This window comes from Leuciscus leuciscus (genome assembly GCF_965113295.1).
Source record: "Leuciscus leuciscus genome assembly, chromosome: 13".
Classification (NCBI taxonomy): domain Eukaryota; kingdom Metazoa; phylum Chordata; class Actinopteri; order Cypriniformes; family Leuciscidae; genus Leuciscus; species Leuciscus leuciscus.
Genome location: NC_138737.1, coordinates 37,495,686 through 37,521,211, shown reverse-complemented (window position 1 = coordinate 37,521,211; position 25,526 = coordinate 37,495,686). Strand labels below are relative to the sequence as shown.

General features: G+C 37.4%; 1 long non-coding RNA gene across 1 annotated transcript; it reads right to left on the bottom strand.

Annotated features, from left to right (window-relative positions):
- Window positions 1-1,077: 1,077 nt before the first annotated feature.
- LOC309513090 lies at window positions 1,078-20,262 on the bottom strand. Its single transcript, XR_014211290.1, has 6 exons — window positions 20,028-20,262; window positions 19,661-19,760; window positions 19,242-19,295; window positions 17,794-17,848; window positions 17,317-17,515; window positions 1,078-1,175 (listed from the first exon to the last, which is right to left on the bottom strand). It is a non-coding gene; the product is annotated as an uncharacterized lncRNA (long non-coding RNA).
- Window positions 20,263-25,526: the final 5,264 nt, after the last annotated feature.

Here is a 25,526-nt window from a genome sequence, read left to right as displayed (position 1 = left end):
TTATTTTTGCTATTAGGATTTTACACCTTTAATAAGGTTTCTCACTTAATACAATTACTTTATGCTATAACATATGCCTGTAATCTGGACAGATATTTTAAACTGTTTAAAAATCTTAAAACGAGCTTATATAAAAATTGAGTGCACCTCAAGGAAAGCTGCCTTTTCCTCATCTGTTTTATCTTCAACTGTTCCATTAATGCCAACTCTCCCAGTGAGGTGATCGTCCACCACCTGGACCTGGACCACCGTGAACAGTAGAAACTGCAATCATCCGCCCAGCAAGGAAGTATTCATCTTCTCTGGCAGCTGTAGTAAACTGTTATTGTCCAGTTAGTATAAAACAAGACAATTATGAACAGGGCAGATAAAAGGTAGATGTGAGTAAATCATTTACTTGTGTTGTTAAAGGTGAGAAATCTCCTATTTTCTGGACCATCAAAGATTCTCCGTGCCCATAAACAGTCCATTAGGAGGGTTAGAAACTCACGTTTGGGAACACCTGTGTCCACTGCATCTTCAGTTGTGCCTTTGTCATCTGTGAATTTAACAAGCATGTTGTGTAATGGGTCGTATGATGCTTGAATCCACAAATTGCTCCATCCCAAACATTGGCTCTATTTATGTTGAATCTGCGGCAAGACGTTTTTATGATCTTCAATGAGAGATCTGACACAATATCTGCAGCAGTTAATACATCTGTGCTGTAATAAATAGAGGTTTTGATTAAGTTAATGATGAAATAAAAAAATAGTCAATAAATTTGGGAACATGATATTGAGACAGAGTCATTAATAAATGAATTAAGAACCTTTCTTCTTGAACATGTTGTCTGCTCTCATCTGACTCTTCCCAGTCACTTTAGATTATTATTGGTGCATAGAGACGCGTGTAACTGCTGTAAAAAGACAAAGATTAACAGGAATTTACATCTATGGACATACAAAAGTAATTAGGCTACTTGAAAAGCAATCATGTGTGTGTTCTTGGATATTTGTTCAGTTTTTTCCTGCTTCCTAGATTTGTCAGAAATATAACAATTATTAAAATAACATTAGAACTGACCATTATAAAGACAGACTACATTTTTTCATTTGTTGTAACAAAGTAACTTAGCAAGGTATGAACATTATGAACTTACTTGGTCCAAAAAAGGCAGAGAGAGATCAGGGGGTCTGAAAAACAACAACTATGTATTAATTTGAGCAACTCCACTCCTAACCTCCAAATAATGTCTTGTTAACTAATACCTGTTTGATGTGACGCGAGTTCGCCTCATTCACGCGTCCAGTTCACGTCAAACCTTTGCTTTTTACACGGGTCAATTTCGCTCTGGACGCGCGAATGGATTCAAAATGTTCAAACGTCCAACTAGACGAGGTAGACGCGAATTTGACGCGCTATTCGCGTTTGGTGTGAACGCACAGTAACAGGGAAACTTGCTACTGAACACTGACTGTTTCTGCTGCTCCCTGATGAAAGATACCTGTTGATGCCTGTTCAGAAAAACAAACAAAAACAAGAAAACAGGACTCTGATGGTAACTTGTTTAACAAGCTAGATAAAAGGTAATGCCCTGGCAGTGGCAAATAGCTTTGGTTTAATATTTTATTTGATTACATTAATGTTTAAGTTGAGATTTACAAGAAATATTTTATTGCTATTGTGTAAAGGGAATACTGCTGGTAAAAAGCACATTAGGCTATTTGTTTAAAGTTTTTGCAAACCACATGTTATTGCACTTTTCTGTATATAGCAGTACATTTAGATTTGCTATATACACTACTTTAGAATTCATTATTAAATTTTGCTCGTGACAATGCGATTAATCGTGATTAAAAATTAATCGTTGCCCAGCACTAAAAAAAACAAACAAACACAAGTCACGTGTTAAAATGAGTTACATTTAAACGTTATATTTATGTAAGCTTTACTCTCATAATGTGGACTGTGAGACTTTATGTGCACTTCATTGTCTTCGCTAGAAGAATCCCTGGTACAGTCTTCAAACAACAATGAAAGTAATGAAAATTCACTTTGATTTAAACCCATTCATGTAAATAGTCTTTTATACATATGTCTTTGTAAGATTTTCATTAAATTAAATATGCTCACCACTGGCTAAAAAGTCTTGAAATGTGCTTATAAACAGTGTTATTCAATGATAAGCCTTCCCGAGTGCCTCTTTGTACAGCTGTAGTTTGAAAGGGCTTTTTGTTCCTGGAATGTTTTTCACCTCTGAAGCATCTGGGTCCAGCAATACATAGCAATACCAGAGCCCGTCTACGGAGAGCCTGGCCACTCCCTTTTAAGTCCTATTGTACCGAATTTTGGTTGTAGTTCCACCAGAGTTCCACTGGGAGCGATCGCCCATGAGTGCGAAATGAATGGGAGTCTATGGGGCAAGACGGCTAAATTTGTCTCTTTCACCCGATTGCCATTGAGAAATCTCAGATTTGATTGTAGGATTTGCAAGTTCAACATGGGTTATAGGTCGAAAGTTGAATGAACAAGTACTTGGTCTGTGTACTTTTTGATCATTTCATTTCCTGTTTGGAATGGAATAACGAGAAATGAAAACAATCCGTGTATCATTCGTTCAGTCGTTTTTTGATTTAATATTGAAAGTAGAAAAATGAGAAAACAGTTCCTTTTTCGATTTTTCATTTTTTCCCAAAAAACGAAAAACAAGAATTCAGCTTTAGTTTTCGTTTTTCGTTCTGAGGTAGCAAAATTAATAAACAGCTTGATATTCGATTTCTACACATGGGCGGGAATGAAACGCCCCTTTCCTCTGATTTGTCAGCCGAAGATCAAACTGTCCCGTCATCAGTTCAGTTCTGCACTGCAGAATAAGAGTCCTCCGTTGTGCGGATTCTTAACGCGTTTATTGCAACTTTTTCATATTTTTTCCATCAACCAGACTAACGAATGGCTCGACATAACCCGTACTGGGGAATAGACTAGACAGGGCTTTCTTCTGTGTAGACCAGAGTTCTCAAGTGCCAGGGGTTTGCTATTTTCCGAACTGTAAAGTCACGTTTTTTTAATTTTTTAATTTTATTTTTTTTATCATGAACCACGCTGTGTTTTAATCCTAAGTGACTATATAATGCATTTTACTTAAAATAATCTAAATGTTGACTTTCAAAAGTAGGCGCGTCAGAAGGCTATTCACTCTATTTTGGTTCATTTTTGGTGTGCGCCAGAAAGATGTTCAAGGAGTTTGAGACGCAGCGCATCATGTTGTTTTCTTTATTGTTTAAAGGTCATTTGTAGTCATTTTGAATGTACACAAATAAAAATATAAATTTGACTGCTTCGAATGACAGAGTATTAAACGACAGAATATTAAGTTATTTCCCCTGCTGAGCAACAAACGAGATATTATCATTCGTGCTATAGATACGCACTTCCAAGTGATGGCGCTGGCGCATCGCTCGCTCACACAACAGGCTATTATCAGTTCACTTCTGGCATTGCTAACTTGACATCGCAGCCTATTCATTATTAAAATAAAACACAGTCAACCAAATATATAAAAATTATTCTGCTTAATTGAATTGGTCTTTTGTACAATATAAAGGCTGTGCTGCACAGTCGCTGTTATTCCAAACTCATTTCCCTTGCTGTGAAGATGATGATTTAGCATATACGTGTATATTGGGACTCGACTGAAGTACGAAGCCTTCTTTACATTACTAGTTAGCATCCAAATGTTACATTGCAAATATGGAAACCTTGGACCGAATGAGAGATGCGCGAAACCAATGTCCGTACAGTTTCAGTTTCAATAAAGGACATAATAGGCTATTATTATAAGTTATTAGTTTAGGCTATATTTTTATTATACGGGCTACTTATTTTTCATTCTTGTTGTTTTCTGAATACCATTCATTTAAGGATTTGACATAGGCTACAGTAAGGGGAAGTAAAATACGCATAGACATAGCCTATATGTTATTAATAGTGTTTATAATGTTAATGTTGTATTTTATTTACGGTCTTTTACACTATTTCTGAATAGGCTAATAATAAAATGCGTTTGTTTCCCTCTCAACGTGACCGTGCGCTGCGCGCAAGCGCACATCTTTGAGATATAAATTAATAAATTTTAATAAAACACAAGGCCTACATAATAAAACTCAGAAGAGTATGTATTTTAATATCTCTGTTGTTCTCTGTTCTCCGGTTGTTAGATAGTCAGTCTGAATGACAGTTCATGCGTTTACGTTAAAATAGGCCTATTATATAGGCTAGTCAATGCATTATTCTTTTCTTTGTGTATTAGTGTTAAAAATATTTAATTTACAACTAATTATATTGATTTATATCTTCATTTATTATTAAAAAAATAAAATAATTACTGGGTGAGGCGACCATGGTAGGCTTAACAGCCGTCATTTACCCTGAATACCCAGCTGATGCAATATCTACACAGAAGAAAGCCCTGTGTCTGGTTGTTTGATGAAAAAAAGATGAAATGTAGCCTAGTTGCAATAAACGCGTTAAGAATCTGCACAACGGAGGACTCTTATTCTGCAGTGCAGAACTGAGGAAAATCTTCGGCTGACAATTCAGAGGAAAGGGGCGTTTCATTCCCGCCCATGTGTAGAAATCGAATATTCAAGCTGTTTATTATTTTTTCTACCTCAGAACGAAAAATGAAAAAAATCAAGCTGAATTCTTGTTTTTCGTTTTTTGGGAAAAAATGAAAAATCTAAAAAGAAACTGTTTTCGCATTTTTATACTTTCAATATTAAATAAAAAAACGACTGAACGAATGATACACGGATTGAAAACCAGCTCGTTTATTCGTTTTTTAGTTTAGCTTAAAAAACGAAAAATGAGATTTTGGCTCGATTTTTCATTTTTCGTTTATGGTTTAAAAGTTGGTTTATGGGTTCGATATTTCATTTGCACACATGGGCGGCGCTGAAACGCCCCTTTCATCTGATTGGTCAAACCGCTCCGCCTTCAGTAAACTGTGAGCTTTTCTTTCTGTCAGGCAGAATAAGAGTCAGTACGAGTGCGGCACTGACAAATGCACTTTAATAAAATAATGTCTGAAACCACCACTCACTGTTAACTACACACAATATCTGAAGCAGAAATATGTTGCTGGTCACGTAATTCGTGCTGCTGCGATTTGCAAGCGACCCCATTAATGTGAGCCACAGTATATGACAGATTATATTAGCATATTTCCCATTGATAAATACAGTGCAAATAGTTCCGTCTCTTTGGATAAAAGGGAAGTGGAAATAAAAATCAATAATAGGCTGAACTGTACCATGATAATATGTCCGTAACATTAACCACTCTAGTCTTTTATTTACATCAAAAGGCAGGTAGGCGTGTGTGACACAGCCTATGGGCTATAAATAATTTTGAAAATTGAATAGAAATAAAGTTTATATTTTTGAATATAAGCATGTGTAGCCTACTCAGTTTACATTAAAAGAAAGAGACAGAAAAGAGAGAAGCCAGAATCAGTGAATGTAAATTAATACTGACAAAATTACCAGGTTTGGGATTAATTGTTATTATAATGAGAAATTGACTCCGCCTAGAACTTTAATGCTTCACCAGCCTCAGCTCAGACCCTCAGACTGGTCTGCTTATATCTTTTCTAACTGGTCAGACTTACTTTCCCAAAAAAATCCATCGACTTGAGTTATCTGAGTAATGAAGGCCGTAATACTTAATGCTGTCCACTAGAGGGGGCGACAGGATAATACGTGTTTTCTACTCTCTTTCCCTGTTTGCATCAGTTTAAATGACAAATAAATGCATGAATTTCATTCATAATAGGCCATATCTGTGTATCCACTCTCTAGTTTATTTTAAGATATTGTTATTCACACTGGTTTTTGCATTTAATGTTTGTCCATCTGGAACTTTTATTTGTCATGAGCTCTGTAGCCTACTAGAAAAAATGTAGGATTCAACAACACAAACTCTGTTTTTACTCGGCAAATTTGTTTTTCTTTCAAGTAAGCTATAGCCTACAAGTTATCCTGCTTTTTGCCATGGCTTTGCCATACTGGCCAGAATAAACAACATTTTCCCCACACGAGAAGTTTAAAAACCCTGCATTTAGTTTTTTGTGAAGACGGGCGCATATCTTACAAAGGTTCCAGTTCTGTTTAGATGGAAATATGGCTGCAATCCACTGTTCTGGGATCAGTCACACAGATGATGACCTTGCAGGGGCTTCAGGCCATATGTACAGTGTGACTCCTCAACCACAAACCAACGAATTGAAAGCTGGTGGTCATACTTCAGGAAAACAAAGGTGTAATAGTCCACACAGTCATGATATTTAGGGGGTTTATTTAATATACCTTTTCTTGCAGAATTTTTATTTAGTTTGAATCTAATATTCAATTAAAACACGTTATAAGAAAATAGCCCATTAATTTTATACCCGGCTTCACAGACAAGGCTAGTCCTAGACTAAATTGCATGTTTGAGCTGTTTTAAATGAGAACGTATCTTAAAATATGTCAGTGCAATTGTTTTGTCACAAGATGCACACCAGTAATGTTTTTTTCTGGGACATGTTTATAAATATATATTCGGAGATCGACTACTTTTGACTGACAAAATTCCAGCCACCGGAAAACTGATAAAGTGAGTCGTACAAAACCTTTCTTTTTAGTAAACTCTGTGTCCACAAACCATGCTGGAGTTCATGTGTAGAGCCTCTGGTGATACTTCAGCACAGTTTGGTGTTGTGTCGAGCCGCATTAGTGTTTTAAAAATAGCGATTTTGATGCCATCATAGAAGTGCCCCATTCACTCCCATTCAAAAGGCATTTTGACCTAAAACGAAAATACAGTCAATCTTAAAAGTGGCGTTTCCATCCTATTTATGCTTTTACACGAAAGTTTGACTCGGGTAGATTAACAAAAAGAGCCTAGGTTCAATTTTGGCGAGAGTTACCCTTTAATGAGTGCAAAGAACACTCACAATCTACGCTCTTCCACACAGGTCGGTATATGACTATATTAAATATTTAACTTATTTACATTTTTGTAATGGAATTGTTAAAAGGACAGTTAACAACTTCAAACTCTCCCATCATTCACTCACCCTAATGTTGTTCCAAAGCCATATGGCTTACTTACATATAACAACATTTTTTGATATTATACACAATGTTAGTCTCACTCTCCGTTTACTTTCATTCAGTGTTCTTCTGTAAAATTAAAGTGAAAGGAGATTGTGGATAACATTCTATTCCACAGAAGAAAGTCATTCAACTTTGGACTGACGAGGTTTAGTAGACAGTTTTATTTTGGGGCAAAGATAGAATTTATAATTAAATACAAATTAACCTTTATTGCTGTACCTTTAGTTATCACACCAAACTTTTTCCTCTTTTACTTAAAGGTTTAATGGGAGAGAATGCGGATTTCGTGTCTCAGAGGAAGACTTGAACCAGTTTTTCATTGAAGCTACTCTTAGTACATGTGGAGATGAACAGCTTCAGGCAAACTCTGAAGAACTACATGCTCAAAGCAATCTGACTACACCTCACACCTGGAGACTGGTGTGGAGAACTATATAACTTTATAAAACATGGCCCGCATTTAAACTCTGGTTAGTTCAGAATTTTTTTTTTTCCAAATTAAAGAAAATGATAAAGGGATAGTTCACCCAAAAATGAAAACTGTCATCATTTACTCACCCTCATGTTCCAAACCTGTATGAGTTTCTTTCTTGTGTTGAACACAGATGATGATATTTTGAAGAATGTTGGTAACACATTTGCTTCGTTTTAAAAGTCAAGACAGTCATCTTTATTTATATAGCGCCTTATTTATGACCAATCTGTATATACTGTATAAATAACAATATGGGTCAAAGACGATATTGTCACAGTGTCTGGTTTGTGTTTCCCCGGGTGTCCACTAGAGGTCTCTCTCCCTTACTGTCACCATTCATTCTGGAACTGCATTTCCCACGATCCTTTGTCTGTTCTCATCACTCATCATTGCACGCAGCTGTTTCTCATTAGTTTCTGTGTATAAATAGCCTGTCTGTTTTAGTCCTTGTCATGGAGTCGTCATATATTGTCACTACACTTCTGGTCTGCGTACGACCTGTTTCTTGTTTTGTTTATTGTGTATTTTGGATTGCTATCATGGATTTTGAACCTTGCCTGGATGACTACGAGATGGATTACACTTCAATAAACAACTATTTTCATACTGCATTTGGATCTACCTACTTTCCTGTGTGTCCCCGTGACAGATATGTCACCATTTTGTGTCTGAATCTTAAGACTAAAATTTAATTATTTAATATTATGTATCTGTATTATTATTTATTAATATTCATAATCAGTTGTATTATCTTATGAAGTGTAAAATGCACGAGTTAGACTATAGATTGCATGGACACACGTGTTTAAGGAACATATTTTAGACACAAGGAGGGTAGCTGGGAGGATCATGTATTCTGCTTAAAGGTACGAGTAAAATGCAATGTTCACTTAGCAGAGAGTTCCAGTGATGATGATACTTCAGATGTGTACACTTGGTTTGCTCTTTGCAAGAAAATGAATGTTTCGACTGATGCAAATGTAGCATTTGTATACCACTAATATACACTGAGAAATAGTTTCTTAATGTGGAAAGGGGATTGTATCATGTGTAAGCATTAGCATATACGTTCTATCTTTAAACAATGTTTTTTCCACCTTACAAGGAAGTCGAAAGTCGTTCAGTTGTGTATTTAAGCCATAGACTAAAAAAATATGGACGTAGTGTCCGTGACGTCACCCGTAGGTTTCTGAAGAGCATTTTTGAAGCCTAAAGTGGGCGGATTCGGCCGTCGCCATCTTGGCCTCGCGTCACTCCTTGATAACAGAAAATGAGCAAAGAGGCGGGGCGTGAGTAGCCTGGCTACCAGAGTTAGCTCAGGGAGGTAATGCTATATGCTACTGACAGTACCAAGTCTGCGACTGCACAGAGCCTCGCGCTAAAGTGACAGTTGATGATGTAAAGCCAATTAAAAGTTCCTGTTTTTGCCCTTCGAAATATTATAATAGTTAAAAGACATGGCTACAAGTAGGGGTGTGACGATAACCGCATCACCGCAATATCGCGTTAATGAGATGCCTACCGCGGTGTGAGGTCATCACCGCACTTTTTTTTTTTTTTTTTTTTGAAAGTTACAGGAGTGCATATGGTGTGTGATATGAACTATAAACACATTAATATTTGCTTATAATTTACTGTATTCTCCGAGTCCCATGTTCAAGTGCTTCTGGAAAAAAAAAAAAAAACGCTTCCTGCACAAGGGAGGGACAGTCCGTTAAACATATGGGGGATTTATTTTTTTGTGCGTTTCTGAATTATTAATTAACTGCTAGGTTTCAGTACTTGTGATGTTTACATATAATGTTCAATTAAATACAAACAAACACAGGCATAAAAGGCAAGCATAACGTAAACAGTTGGAGTTAGATTTTAATTGCAAGTAGCGATCTCTCTTATGTGGTATAGGCAATAACAGTTGACGGCGCTAGCCAAATGACATTATTCAAAAAATAGCCACGAATCTAGTGTCTAAGCCAAATACTGTGTCGCCTTTGAGGCAGGTGACAATTAAGGGGAATCCGGTGAATTTGGACAAGGCAATATGCCGTATTTGTCGCACAAAAGTATCTGTCTCGCGAGGAAATACCACTAACTTAAGACCACATCTTAGAAAAATTAACCATCCTGTGGCGTTTGCTGGACTTAAGTGCAGCACACCTACCTTAGGTCGGCGACACACTGGCTGCGTGGCGTGTCCGTTTTTATTTCGGCTCCCATGTTAACAGGTTAGAGCTTGCACACTGTGAGCCTGCGTGAGACGCGCGTCTCAGTTGCGGCACGAGGCGCGCAGAAAAAAGCGTGCATGCTAGAAATAGAACCGACGCCTATTTTTCACACAAGCCTGTTGGAAGCGTTTCCTGGCAAAATAGAATAGGAAAAAAATGTTTGTATGTCATTTTGACATGAATACATATTAATAAATTACATTTTGATGTTTGAAAGTTTAGGTTTTGACATAAATGCAGATATAAATGTAATAAAAAAAAATATGATCGATTTTCAAATATTGCACCTGTCAATAGAGAACGAAATATTCTGTAGCCTATTTTGCCATCAATACTGCCGATGCTGTCTTTGCTGTTATATATTTATGTTTAACATTAAGTATAGGCCTTCCACAACTCTCTCCCCATATGTCGAATATATCACCAATTAGGCTTATATGTCACCTAGCAGCAGCAGCGCTGTTTCTGGTGTGCAAAGACATAAAAAAGCCACGCAGCTGACACGCAACAGAAACGCCACACTCACACCATGCAGCCAGTGTGTCGCCGGCCTTAATTAATAGTTAATTATTAATATTTACAATTTAATATAAATGTTAATTTGTTTATTTGTTAATAAAGAATACTGCTTTATGTTATTCATTTCCATTGTCATTTACAAGCTACATGCGTTCTTGATCGCGTCTGCAGTGTGTGACGCGGCCGCGGGTGATTTTTTTTTTTGGGGTGGGGGTGGGGGGGGGGGGGTCGGTTAACCGCCAAACCGCGAGATTTGTTGCTTCTTTACCGCGGTAAGAAAAAAATCCCATACCGTCACAGCCCTAGCTACAAGTGAGACTGTGTATCGTGATTCTGTACTATTCTGCTAGTTGAAAATGTATTATGCAGTAACTTAATATGAGAGAGTGTGTGTGACAGTGATTTATGTGCATAACAGTTACATGTCAGTACACTTTTTTATAGTCTATGGTCCGTCAGCGCGGCATCGCTCGTCAAGTTCGTAGAGAGCTTATTCAGTCCATTTTAAATTCTGATTTGGCCACCTCTCAAATGAGTTAAACCATAGATATATTACCTATGAAGTTCAAGTACGTTAAATGCGCTAGAAATCTGCGCTCATTCAAGGATGTGCATTTATTACATGGACGGAGAAAGTGCCGACACCTGCAGGATTTCATCTGACGGTACATAAGCATATTATAATCGATCTGTTCCGTGAGAGCAGAACAAACGAGCCTTTATATCTATAGACGTTTTTAAATCTGAAAACTCAAAAAAAAAATCAACGAAATTGTCAGACATCCATTAGTGCATGTTCACAGAGGAAAACAACTGAAATACAGCGCTGGTTGTTCTCTCGAACGATACTCGACGACAACGACGGAATCCTAAGCCGTGGGCGAAGTAATGGGTGTATTAAATTGTATGAAATAATCCCTAGAAAAGCACAAACACTGCAGAGATGGCAAGTTCAGCAGCTAAAATTTGCTGAGGTGAAGTGAGTAGTGACGCGGCTAACAGCAGACAAACGGCTAGCATTGACATCAGTGGGAATCCACCTGTCACTCAAAAGTGGACACACCCTTAATTATGCAGAACTCTAAATATTAATTAACTAAACGATGAGTTATAAAAAAATTCACCCCCCTCACAGTTGTTATGAAGGGCAAAATTAGCTGTATAGACCAAAGCCACATAGAGATCCAGGCTGTAAACATGTTTTTTTCTGCTGTAAAGTTGGTAATTTTAACATGGGGGAGATACAGATTTGACTCACTTCTGCAGCCAGCCTCAAGCGGCCAGTCAATGAATTGCAGTTTAACTCACTTCCGTGTTGGTTTCAAGAGAGAGACGGGGAGGTTGTCGCTTGATTTAAGCTCAATCTTACTGTACTACGGCAGAGAAACACAGAAACGCATAGACCTGGCATGAATATAACATTTTCTCAGAGTTGCTCTCCTGACATATAGACCTTGAGGCTGGGTAATAAGCTGAAGATGGCACATATTCTGTGGAGACATCAGAAGATGAAGGTAAATCTTGCTGCAAGTTTTCAGCAGCAGCGTTGCAGATGCCCTTGAATTCTGCAACAAGGAACTTCGCTTGCCTCAGTTTCATGGTTCAGAGGAAACCGTCAAATTTCTGAGAACAATCGACTTAGCTTTTGATGTTCTCAACAGCAGGAACCCTCTGGCAAAGGGTTACGAAGCTCCTTCCAAAGTTGTAATAAACTTCACATGCTGAGTCTGTTGGAGAGAGCTGAAAATGTCCTTCTGCAGCTCAGAGATAGCTCTGGGAGACATCTTCATGCAGGTCCTAGGAAAACGGGTCCCATTGGATTTGTTGCCAGCTCCAGAAGCATTTCCAACATTTTTAAAGAGCTGGTTGAAGCACAGGATGCACCTTGTAAGTATCTCCTCACTTACAAACTCAGTCAGGATCATCTTGAGCTGTTCTTTTCTGCAGTTAGGGCACGCGGAGGCTACAACAACAACAACCCTACTGCCCGACAGTTCAAAGCTGCGTACAAACGCCTCCTAGTGAGACATCAAATGAAAAATGGAACCGGGAACCGTCTCATTAGAGATGGAACCAACATGTTGGCAGTGACAGTCGGTCCAGCTTCTCGTCAATTTGATGTCACACCAGCACTCCCTCTGGATTCTGACCACGACTACAGCATCTCACCTTATGTCGATTCAATATCCGAGTTCAAGGACGCCGCTATCCATTACATTGCTGGATATGTGGTGAAAAAGATGAAGGAGAAATTCTTGTGCATGCCCTGTTCTGTTGCACTGAGTTCTGATTCCAGCATGCATGCTTTCATTGCCCTGAAGAACAGGAGGCTTACAGAATCCACCAACAAGCATTGTGGAGGTGTGTAAAGCCTCTGAAAGGTGCTGTCAAAGACTACTGAATACTAGTGGAGGAAAGCTTCCTCAAGGAAAAGGAGTGACAGCTGCCATTATAATTCAGGTTCTGAGTGATTGTGCTGACAAGAATATTTTTTCAGAGTTGCACGACCACATGTTTGAGACCAGTGTTGAGGACAATCATGTTCACACCTTGGTTAAGATGGCAGCCTCCATGTACTGCAAGATACGCCTTCATCATTTGGCAAGGCGAGAAACTGAAAAAGTATCAGGGGCTCTTGTGAGAAGGAGGATGAACAAATGAATACTTTTCCATCCCCAATAGTATGGTGTTTTTAGTGCACATCTTCCTGTTCAAATAATGTTTACAGCACTTTCTGTGTGTATCGCTCACACTCAGAGCCGGCTCTCCCTATAAGCGAACTAAGCGGCTGCTTAGGGCCCCGCCGCCACTAGCGGGCCCCCTAACTACAGATGGTACTCGCCGGTGCCGCGGTTTAACAGTCAACCGACCGTGTAAAATCGTTGTCTTGGAAATTTGACCGCAAAAATGAAACGAGTCTATCCATTGGGTGCAGAAAAAAGGAAAAAGAAAAAAAAGGAATCCCATTATAGTAGAGCTGCTACTCTAACGAAATCCACATTTTAAGCAGTTTTTACTGTAGAATTATTTTGAATGAATTTTTGAACTTGACATTACACAATGCACAAAGAGCCGCCTATTGCATTTTCTGCACAATTCGCGGTGCTATTTCACGGCAGTCTCGGAGGGTGCGTTAAAGTGGACATTATCCCATCATCAGTGTTGTGCATGAACGCGTTCAATGAACGACGTTCACTGAACACGTTCATATTTTCGCCGAACGCTGAACTGAACGAATCACTTTTCATACAATGAACGTGAACGAGAGCGGCGCTCACTCTGGCAGGAATGAGCAGCACGCGCAGTTCACGTTCACGCTCATTTGAAAAGTCAGGTTTTACGACACTGTTTATGGCAAACACCTTGATTGTCCAGCATGGCTAGTGCTAGTACACGTGATTCAAACTTAGCTACTGCTGAAGCCAGTTTTGAAGAGCACTTAGCAGAGTTGTATGTACAAACAAAGGAAGACTCAGACGGAAAAAAAAAACTTACGTTTTTGTGCAAACTGTGCCCACCGGGACTAAACAAACAAGTACGTACGTCAGCCACATCGGGCTCAAATTTGAAGCGACACATCGAGTTACGGCATCCGAGCTATCTTGGCAAATATCTGCGACTGACTGATGAACGCAAGAAATCATTAACGAAGAGAGGACCGCCGCCAAGCACACCCACCCAAGTTAAGCTCACTGCATTTAGTAAAGGACCTGCTGTTTAACTTAACCTTATAAAAAAAAAAAATAAAAAAAAAAAAAAAAAAATAAAAAAAAAAAAATCCTTTCCCTTTGAAACATCACTTATCAGGCTTATGCTACTCTGAATAATACCAGAACTTCGTATTTTGAGCACTTCCTGCGTTGTTGTTGCTTTTGCCTCTTTATGATGACTCGCTGAACTTAGTCCTAATTTGTAAGTCGCTTTGGATAAGGGCGTCTGCTAAATGACTAAATGTAAAATGTAAATGTAAATGTTTCCTTCGTTTCCCAGCAACAAGTGGACAAGCTTGTATTGGATTACATTGTGGGAGATCTGCAGCCTTTGAGTAAGGTCGAGAAGCCATCATTCATCAAATTAGTGACAGGTTTGCAGCCATCCAGGCATGTGCCTTCAAGAAAGCAGGTACAGAAACTACTGAACAATGCATTCCAGGAGAATATTTCTGACTTAAAGAATGAACTCTCTGAAGTTGCAGTCTGCAGTGAATAAAGCGTTTTTAGGCATTACTGTTCATTGGCTCAACAAATATAATATCTCTCAGAGAAGCTCTGCAGTGCTTGCATGCCGTCGTGTTCGAGGAGCACACACACATGATGTTCTCGCCAAAGCATTGTCAGAGGTGCATAAAGAGTTCAGAATCCAAAACAAGATTGTGTGCACTGTGACAGACAATGCTTCTAATTTTGTGAAAGCATTCAACTGTTTCACAGAAGATTTTCCCACTGCTGATAAAGATCCAGATCCAGATGTTGACAGTGATAATGCAGCAACTGAAAATGAAAATGAACCAGGATCTACCTCGCCTCCTGCTGTAGATGAAGAGGATGACATGGAACCTAAGCCTCTCTCAGCATTGGAAGACCCCCGTCTTTGCCCTCACAGAAGGTGCATGGCTCACACCTTAAATCTTGTTGCCAAAGACACAGAGAAGGTAACCGATAAACAGTACAAAACACTGTCGAGGGCTGTTTTTGCTAAGGCATCTGCTTTGTGGAACCGGATTAAAAGAAGCCCCAAAGCTTCAGATTTTATTGAGGGAAAGCTTGGGATTGGTTTTGTGTTCCCAAATGATACACGGTGGAACTCTTTGTATCTTGCTATGAAGCGACTGTCTCACATAGCAACATTAATTCCCCAGGCAGACACCAATGAAGCTGCTGATACTGTCACTCTTGCATATGACAACCTTATCCTGCATGCTGTCTGTGATGAGTTTGGCTTTAGGCGGTTCTCTGCAGAGGAAATCAGCTTCATCCACAAGTTTGTGGATGTAATCAGGCCCCTAGCATCTGCACTGAACATCCTGCAGGGAGAGAAAAACGTCTTCCTCGGGTATTTGGCTCCGACCATTGTACAACTACAAAATGATATGAATGGCCAGCTGGAGGAGAGCACAAAGCCCACTGCTGCACAAGGTCTGATTACATGCCGTCCTCTCATACTAAACATCCTGCAGTCACTGAAAACAAGGGTTGAAGCCATGCTTGAGAAGGAACACATATTGTCAGCCATGCTGCTGCCAATATTCAAGCTCAACTGGGTGGAGGATGAGGAAAAACGGCTGCTTTACCGAGTTATGCTGAAACGAGAACTTCTAACTAGCAACTCAGATGACTCAGAAACACAAAACTCTGATCAGTCTCAGCCTAGTGGTGATACTGACAAAGACACAACAGCTTCCTTCTTCAGGTTTAACCAAAACCCTCAGAATCTCAAAAAAAATTAAGCAGACACTTACTTGGATGCACCAACCACAGATGGCTTTGCAGAGTACATGCTGCTGCCCAGGCTCAAAAAGCTCTTCCTTAAATACAACACTGCACTCCCCTCAAGCGCTCCAGTGGAGAGACTTTTCAGTATCGGAGGCCAAATATTCAGGCCCAGGAGAAACAGGCTTGGTGATGAAAACTTTGAGAAGCAACTGCTCTTGAATGCAAACAGAAAGCTTAAAGAAGTTTAACTTCTTGGTTGATGTATTGGACTAGTAATATCCACTGTAACTCTTTTGTGGTGCTATAAGAGTGGGACATCTTGTAAAGATGTTCCAGCATGACAAAAACTCAGGAGTCAACCTTCTTTTTTATTTTCTCCAAATGTTTACGTTCAGTAAGTTATGCTGCTTGACTATTGCACTTTGAAGCCTATGACTCCTTTCTGTACAGATAAATCCAGCATCTGAAATTGAATGCTATGTTTGTTTATTAGAGCTATATGCTGTATAATTTTCAGTTTTCAGACAAATATAAGTCAGGAGGAGTTAGAAAAAAAAATATGAATGAATGTAAATGGCATTGTCATTGTTTACTCACTGTTTACTGTCTTTTGAGGATGCTAGAATGTGTTGGTCCAGTATTTCACATTGAGCAGGGTAAGGTCATCTTAAGTAAAGTTGTTCAGCTGCTAGCTGTTCATTTTCTTTAGACAAATATAATCAGGAAGATTGTTTTATTATAAATGAATGTAAATGGCATTTTCATCGTTTACTCACTGTTTACTTCCTTTTGAAGGTGTGGAAATGTGTTGGTTGAGTATTGCACATTGAGCAGGGTAAGCCCAAGCTAATTTGACATTACAGTACATGACTACTTTGGTCTGGTTTACATAGTTACTGCCGTTCAGAATATGCTGGATTTTTGTCAGTAGACTGATCTTTTCCCCATGAACCTGAATATACCTTTTTTTTTTAAGTCCTGGGTAATTTGGTTCATGCTGGCTAAATAAAAGTTTCACTGAACATACAGTATACCTTGACTGCACCTTGTATTTTCCAATTTCTACATATCATGATTACACATTATTTAAGGGGTAAATATATTCTCTATCTCAACATTATTTTTCTCCTGGCTATAATAATTGTCTCTTGTTTATTGGTACAATAATTTTGATTAGTTTTGGAGTGGCAGTGATTTGCAGCTGGTAATGGATGGTAAAGAGGTTCTATTGAGTAAGATAGTGGCCTATCTTAAAAAGAATTTAACAAATGAACGTGAACTAGTTCATTTTTAGATATGTGAACTTAGTTCATTTAAAAAAAAAAAAGAACTATGAACATGAACTAGTTCATTATCATCTGTGTGAACTGAACTTTGAGCTAGTTCTTTTCAAGTATGAACTGGCACAACACTGCCCATCATAGTAGACGCACAACTCCAACGAAATCCACATTTTAAGCAGTTTTTACTGTAGAATTATTTTTGTATGAACTACATGTAACGTGTAACAATGTTTGTTTTTTTACTGTAAGTCGTTCCCGCCGCAATGAATCAGCAGGACATCCGGGGCTGCTCTTCCTCTAAGGGACCGGTAGAAGAAAGGAAGGAGTCCGTGCCATCGAAGTCCACCCCAGCCAAACCAGTGAACCTTGGCCCCTATGGTCTCTCTGGCCCTCTCTTCCCCACGACGAATGTAACTGCTGCCCATGATCCAAATCACTGGACCTGTTAATAGCATACAGCATTCAACACATATTTTAACACACACAAGTAACTTGTGTCGGCCATTGATTTCTTTCTATCCAAACAAAACAGAAAAAAATGATATGCAGCAGATATACAATAAAACACAAATGAATTGCTCTTATCTGTTCATTGAAATAATAATATGACAGTATAGGTATTACACAAGGGTAATTTATTATTTTATTCTCTCTTACGGTCAATGTGTTGCTTTCAATATTTGACTTTAATCTAAATTACACTATAGCTACATGGCTTACCTTTGTTGTTAGGCATGGTGTAGTGCCACTTCAGTCCAGCTATTAGTATTTGAACCTATGAGGAAAGAAAAATTAAAAGGGCAACCATTAGTTATAGATGTTATGGGTGACATTTGTTATTGTCCATCTATTATCTAGATGTTATTTAACAGGCCAAAGCAGACGCTTTTGTCCAAAGCGATTTACTGAATAACTTTTTTATATGACTGATTCGTCCATTTCTCTTGTGATGTAGATAACAGTTAACGCCATTTTGTGGTTATATTCGGCGACCATTAACGTTATACAACATCATGTGCATCAATTAACCAGAGGTGGGTAGAGTATCCAAAAACTGTACTCAAAGTAAAAGTACAAGTACTTATAGAAATATTTACTCAAAAGTAAAAGTAATAATATCTATCTATCTATCTATCTCTATATCTATATCTATATATGAAGACTTCAGATGCAAAAGCCTCTGAGTGCCATCTGAAACTTTCTTCTAAAACAAGCATTTTTATCGAGCTTGTATATTTAAGTTCAGTAATTTCACTTTAATGACAATTAATAGGTACTTTTCATTGCCATTTAAGTGAAATAACTGAACATAAACATACAAGCTTGATAAAAATGCTCTTTTAGTAGAAAATTTCAGATGGTACTTAGAGGCTTTTGCATCTGACGTCGTCATATATATAAAATGATTTTTTTTTTATTTAAATGACTATTATTATCATAAGTAGATAGGCTATCTTTGCAACAAAAACAGAAGAGACAAGCATTATTTCTGCCATCTGTAGCCCGAAAATCATTGCCTGTCCTTTGGTTTGTATAATAGTAACTTATACAACTACATTTGGATTATTAGACATGTAGAAATAAAGTGAATCTGCAGAGTGTTGCATTCAAAGGCATGTAATTGACACAGAGAAGAAAGAGTTAAAACTCTCCACATGTGCTCACGCTCATGACTGCTACTGAACATCTGAACACAAAAGTACATTGACGGATCTTCTTCTGTCTGTTCTCCAAAATATAATCAAATGTATATTTCTGCAAGCATGTTTAAACTGGTTAACTGTGTCTACGGCAGGCAAAGGCATTCGTTTTCAAGTCGAGTTCGCACCCCACTGCGCAACAATACACACAAACTACCGCGGGACGGCGGGTGTTCATAAACTATGAACAATGGTAGCTTATTTAATGTATAAGTTAATGTATATGTCCAAAAAACGGGTAATGTCATACTTTCTAGTAGTGCTATCGTAGCGTAATAATCTGTTTGGTTGTAAAATGTATGAAATCGAATATATCGTCCTGTGGAATCATTCATTCACAGACAGCATACGAAGATGTTCAACTAATAAAGATCTTCATCGCTGGCAAAAATATGATGCATTTGAAGATATTTAGAAATAATAATTAGAATAATTATTAATATTGACAGTTGCTATTAAATGGTTTACCTCATCCTTTAGAAAAGGTGCAGTCGGCAGGCCATCTCTCTCTGAACTCCTCAACTACTGTAAATACATAATGAGCAAACATCTCATTTGATATGACAAAACATACAGTTGATTATAAAAATGATAAATACCAGACATGTTCACAAGTCCCTAAAGGCCAAGTCCAAGTCTTTGTACCTAAGCAATATTTAAACAATATTTATTTCAGGAAACCTAGTTATTGTAATTATCAGTGTTTTGAACTTTCAAAACGGATTTCTACTTAAAAAATGTATAATACAGCACATCAATTATTACTTAAATCATTTATTAATGAATGAATTTATAATAAATGTATTCACAATATATAAAATACATAACATTATGCCATTTGGAATGCAGGGAGAGTCACCACGGAAAAAAAGAAAAAAAAACTAAACCTGGTGTGTATTTTGAGCTATTTGAGTTGCCGTAGTTTGCTGTAGTTCTAGGCAGTGATGGGTAATGTAGTCTTCCAGAGAGCGCCGGCGGTAACAAACCCTTTGTATAAACAAGCGATACAGTGAACAACACAAAGAACAATATTCCCGTCAGTGTGTCGTTAATACACACCAGTGACTCTTTAGAAACGCTGGATTGAATAGGCAGGACACCGCTAGTTAACAACAGCATTGACAAAAGCACCCAAAAGTGTGCGAAATCGGCAGCACTGGTGAACTAGATCAGGCCATCAGTTTGGGAAGAGCACAATATACATCATATATGACAAATAACATACAGTCGATTATAAAAATGATTAACACATACCAGTGATTCTTTAGAAACGCTGAATTGAAGGCAGGACTCCGCTACCGACTTCAAAATTCCGGCCAGTTAATACAGGGTGTCTACAGATATAAACAAGTTAAATTTAAGACTTTTTAAGACCTTTTTAATGCCACTTTGAATTAAATTTAAGACCAAACCTGTGATGGAAATACACATTATATTGCATACGTATATGTAATATTTAACCTAAGTAATTGAAATAATTTAATATTAACTACTTGTTTATTGAACTAAAATAACATTTGCAATCGTGAGAATATTCAGCAAAATAGCTCCCGTCATGTTATGTTACTTAACTATATCACATGTTATAAAAAAAATTAAAAAAATAAACATTTAGAATTTTTACCTCAGTATGTTTCTTCTGTGAGTTTTTTTATGTTTGCCGTTATGCTCATTTGTTTTGATTTCTTACTATAAAATCTATCACAGAGACAAGCAGAGCGAGCCTCAACAGCGTTACCAGAAAAAGCCTACATTATCATTATCAATAGCTGTTTAAGTAATAAAATCTGAATCATTCTCGCGATTCGATGCTTCACTGGTTATTTGACGGACATTAGGTCCGTCAGACTGGAGAAATTTTAGCGGTAATGTGACCAGAAATATTTAAGACCTATCGAATATGAATTTAAGACATTTTAATACTTTTTAAGGCCTTTTATTAGGAACATTTTATTTAAGACTTTTTAAGGACCCGCGGCCACCCTGATAGTTTGATAGTTATTACTTATAATTTTGTTTCTATTACATGCAGTTCTAACTTGAGCTCTTAGCTCTCCGGTTAGAATATTGGCTTCTTACTGACCCTTTAAAGGGATACTCCACCGAAAAATGAAAATTCTGTCATCATATATTCACCCTCATGTTGTTTCAAACCTGTATGAATTTCTTTCTTTTGCTGAACAGAAAGGAAGATATCTAGAAGAATATCAGTACCCAGACAGTTTTAGATACCATTGACTTCCATAGTATATCTTTTTCTTACTATGGAAGTCAATGGTATCTAAAACTGTCTGGTTACTCACATTCTTCTAGATATCTTCCTTTCTGTTCAGCAAAAGAAAGAAATTCATACAGGTTTGAAACAACATGAGGGTGAGTATATGATGACAGAATTTTCATTTTTCGGTGGAGTATCCCTTTAAGAAACACAGAACTCACTCTTGCACTCACACTTACAATCTCTCTCACACACACACACTCAGATATGTGGTTTATGAGGACTCTCCATAGGCGTAATGGTTTTTCTAATGTACAAACTGTATAATCTATCCCCCTACACTAACCCTACCCCTAAACCTACCAATCACAGATTTAGTATGTTTTTTAAGCCGTTTGGTTTAGAAGGACACATATGTCCTCATAAACCATGTTTACGTTGTAATACCCATGTCATTATACACATTTGTGTCCTCATAAACCATATACAACACACACACACACACACACACACACACACACACACACACACACACACACACACACACACACACACACACACACACAATAACAATATGCTCTGACAGGAGGAGGACAGAGTAAAGGTACACAGGACCTACAATTTCCACACTTTTATTAGCCCCGGGTCTAGCCGGACAGCCTGTGTGTGTGTGTGTGTGTGTGTGTGTGGGTGGGTGTGGGTGTGTGGTGTGGTCATTGAAAATGTGTTCAGATATATATTCTTCACAGAAAATGAGCCAAGACCAATGAGTCTGAGTTTGAAAAAATAATGAATCGTGTAATTTTTCTCTTGATAAAAAATGAAACCGGGTCCTACAGACCCGAACACCATACAAGGGTTAAAACGACACTAACGAGACGCTTAACAACACAGCGTACAAAACAAACATTTTATATAGATATCATATTCTAATTAAATGAATACCTACAATCACAGAAATAATGTCCTTGGCGATGATCAATTTGCTGCCGCCGCAGCTGCTGCTCGTGTCCGAAAGCTGAATCATACGTGTAACAGCTGTTCTAAATAAGCTACATCTGATTGGTTAATAATAATCCTATTTCAGTATCTTGCCGCACTATTGGCTCGACTGATATAGTAGGCAACCGCGTTTGCCTGCATATTTACGGGTCGTGCAATATAATTTCGGGGGAACATGTGCAATAAATGGGAGTGGCAACACTTTTCATATCGTTGAGAATAAAACAACCGTCCCAACTTTACAAATCCAGGTTCTCCCTCCATGGGGATCATCCATTTCGAAAAGTAAAGCAGATACGGAACCTTGGCCCACGCGAGATGCAATGCGATTGGTTGCTGGACCAGCCAATGGAATTAATATGTGTAATATTAATATTTAAAATTGCCTAGTCATTAGATTTGTGAATTCTTTTTCTGAAAAACAAAATTATATCATTAATCTTTTAATTATTTTGGCGAAGTTTTATATCCATAAGACAAAAATAACTCAAAAGAAACCCTCCTATATTACCTTTTATAACACTGATCTCACAATATACTTAGAATATCTTTTAAACATGAGATCATAAAACAAAAAGCTTATAAAAACAATACAAATTTTAAAGCTTTTCAAATACATATAACTGCCCTGATATTATAAACTTTAATTTCTGTATTTATTATTTATTTTATTATTATCATGTACATTTATACTTTAGTTGTTGTTGTTATTCTTTGGTTTATACATTTTGAATTGTATTTACAGTGCCTTGTATTCATTTTGTTTTTTGTTGCATTGTAGGCTACTTGAAATGTTTGTAATTTAACTAAATAAATAAAAAGCACAATATGTTATGTATACCATACGTAATAAGATATATTTCTAAAATCAATACTTTCAATATTATAATATTATATATTATATGACGTTACTGTCACAAAAATAGCTTTAATGGTTCTGTTTTTTTGTTTTTTTTAAGCAAGTCTGGAGGCTAATGAAATGAAACAGATGAGAATCATTTTCCCATCTAAATACAGTTGATTTTATTGTAATGTGATGAATCAGAAAAATAAACAAATATAACATTCGCTTAGGCTGTTTTTTAAATGGACCAAAACAAAGTGAAACCAACGTAACAATTTGAAGTGACCAGACCACTGACATACATTGATAATAAATATTATTAAAAAAATATATAAGATGGCACCACAAGACGACGTTCACTTGCAGAGCAAATTTAGCACGTTTATAGTTAACTCAACTGGGTAGCAATTGTGAACAATTTTAATAGAGAATTCAAAAATAATTTGGATTTCTTCACCACTACTACTAACCGGTTGGATGGTGTATTAGTGATATTGAAATCTGATTGGCCTTGATATATATGCGGAAAAGGGCCAATTTAATTATTAATTTATATGATGTCCGATTTATTCTCTCTTGTGCCTTTTTGCGCACATTTTCCACGGGTTTTAATAATAAAACTGGTCTGAAAGAATGAAAATCATATTAAAGAAAACGTCAATATTAAGGTTGCAATTATTTAATAAATCAGAGTCGATGCATGCGCATGCATGTGCATGCGTGATTCGAATTTTTGTTGCTATGTAGGTTATGAATTCTGACTGCATATATATTTACACTCGAACCGGTCGCTGTCTGGGCGTGCATGTTATGATTCGAATGTTAGTTGCTATGGCGACGCGTTTTATGAATTCTGCGATCTGCATGTATCTCTCTGCTCAACGATCGACCGCTGTCTGTTGGTTGAGAGACGAGGCGAATTAACAGACTGACTTTTGCGGAGAATTTTCTGGCCGAAACTTGCTACTTTGAAACTTTTCTGGATTGCTGAGAGGAGACTTATATTCTTGAAGGACATCGGAGGATATATCCTTTTTGAAAAAGGATATATAATTTAATTATATTATATAATTCATATAATTTCTGATAATACTTTTGTTTGATATTTTTTTTCAGGGGAGTAACGTTATTTCTGAGGAGATTTCTATTGTATTGTATTGTCTTGTATTTTGTTTGTACCGATTTTATTGCAGTTTGGAGGAGGTTGGCGATGGCTCGTAATTTCATGATGGGCGAAAGAGGAAGTGAGTGCTTTAATTTGTAATTTATTTGTTATGGTGTGTATAGTCACGTTACAATGACTGACTGATCACATTTGATCCCATTTATTTGATTCATTGCATGTGAAATAAACTTGAATTGAATTTGAGTAACTTAACTGAAGTAAAAATCTGTAATTGACCGCACAGACATTGATTATTGATTATTATGATTAAACTAACGTTATGTGATATGTGAAATATTCCATCCTAAGAGCACTGGAGATTCAGGAGAGCTGCTTTCGGTCAGACGGCTGGTCAGGAGGTTTGGAGGCCCGATTCTGATGACCGTGATCAGGATCCGCTGCCCAGAGATGGACAAAGTAAGTTACACAATTTCCTTACTTGAGTGAAAGTAAGTTACAGATACTTCTGGTCAAATATTACTCAGTTACAAGTAAAAGTTGAAAAGACTGATTTTTACTTGAGTAAAAGTACAGAAGTAACGTTACTTGTTTTTAAAAGTACTTAGGCTAAGTATCAAAAGTAAAAAGTAAATGTCAATGCATTGTTTTATTATTGTTTGTAATACTTACAGTACCTTATGCCTCTGAATCTATGCCTGCCTACCTACCCACCCTCATATCAATATATAATTTATTTCTAGAACACAGGTCCTGTAGTGGGATTGAATGTGAGATTGAATAAGTGCTCTCAATAACGTCCACAATAGTTTCGGGCTGTTCCCTCAAATAGTGCCCTATTTAAAGATTTTTGGCTTTTAGGATGAATATGTCAGCCACTGTTATAAGCTAGTGTGCTCCAAAACAATGACAAAATGAGCATTTAAAAGACCAAACCCAACATTGAAAATGAAAGTCAGATTGATGTCAGAATCCAACTACTTTCTACTCAAGGACCTTGACAGAAATGTAACGTTAGTGGAGTAAAAAGTATGATACTTGTCTTTCAAATGTAGTGAAGTTAAAGTAAAATGTTTCCAGAAAAAATAGTACTCAAGTAAAGTACAGATACTCAAAAAGTGTACTTAAGTACAGTACTCAAATAAATGTACTTTGTTACTGTCAGCACCTCTGCCGCTGCCAGACCCGACCCAGAGCCAGGATCGTCCTGGATATTTACCATCTCTGTCTTCTGAGTTTTCTGTTTCTGTGTCCACAGGTCAGGCTCAAGGGACGAGGGCGAAGCAGAACCCAGATGTTGGACGTCCGTCCACTTCATCTAACCACTCTCGCAGAGGTCAGAATAGGCTTTTAATAAAGATGTAATGGCTTAGTTTCTATTTCTATTTTCAATGGCTGATTTGTCAACTAAACCAACTAAAGTAACGATAACACTTTATTTTGATGGTCCCTTTTGAACATTCTGTCGACTATACGTAACTTTGCAACTACATGTCGACTAACTCTCATTAGAGCATCAGTAGACTCTCTCCTTAATATCTGCAAACTCTTTATTGTAATGCTCCA